Consider the following 1163-nt stretch of genomic DNA (forward strand, 5'->3'; position numbering starts at 1 on the left):
AAACATTGGAACAGGCTGCCCAGGGAAGTGGTGGAGTCCCCATCCCTGGAGGTATTTAAAAGATGAGTAGATGAGGCGCTTAGGGACATGGTTTAGTGGGCATGGTGGTGTTGGGTTGATGGTTGGACTCGATGATCTTAGAGGTCTTTTCCAACCTCAATGATTCTATGATTCTATGATTCTAATATTTGTGGAGTTACTTTTTATTAGAGATGCTTAAAATTCTTTACTAATCATCAGCGAACAGGGGTTAAAACAGCTTTTTCTATCAGCTGCTTGTTTTGACGTTGGAAGTTAACCATCATTTCGAACAGTCACAGTTGTAATATATTCCACCTTAAAATTATTTATTTGGCATTACAGTTATCTTTTCAAACACTATGCCACCTGTAGTTCCTCTTCAGTTTCTTTCTAGGATTTTTTTTTAACTCTATGTGGTGAAAATCTAAGTAGTTCATTTATAATCCTCAGACAGCAAAATACACTTCTTCAGGAAAGATGTTAAATCTGCAAAAATTGTTTAATGAATAGTATGTTGCTTCTGTGGTATCTAGGCAGATTTCCGTGCGATAGAGGTCTACATTGTGTTCTTTGTAGGATACTTAGGATGATGCAATCAATACAAGAGTACTAGTTAAAACACTTGTGACTTGAGTGTTCCAAATACTGGAAAAGAATTCATACTAAAACTGTGATATTCCTTCACTTGAGCATCTTACAGCTTATTTCATGAGGTGTAGTAAACTTAGTAGCCTTGTTTATGCAATGTGACCTTATCTAAGAGAGAAAGATGCTGTATCTGTGGTTACAAAACTCATCCTTTTTAGGCTCTATCCAGAGCAGATGCTTGATTTGAAGTAGTGAGGCTTTCTTAATATCTGGGAGAAGACTGCTCTAATTATAGGTTAACAACAATAAGCAGTAGTGTGGAGCACTGATGTTCTAATACAGCAATGTGTGTTGGTTTTCCCCTCCCCTTTACCTTTCCAGTTATGGTAAAGGAAGCTTCATATGCCATAAAGCAAAATAACTTTTGATGATAGGCTCCAGAATCAGCAGAAATATAATGTTGCCAATGTAAGGTTTATAATGATTAATTTTTAGCATAAGTGATATTAAAGAATATTATGCCTCAGGGTATTTTAATCAAAGGCACAATTACA

This window comes from Aptenodytes forsteri, unplaced genomic scaffold (genome assembly GCF_000699145.1).
Source record: "Aptenodytes forsteri isolate BGI_AS27 unplaced genomic scaffold, ASM69914v1 Scaffold13, whole genome shotgun sequence".
Taxonomy (NCBI): Eukaryota; Metazoa; Chordata; class Aves; order Sphenisciformes; family Spheniscidae; genus Aptenodytes; species Aptenodytes forsteri.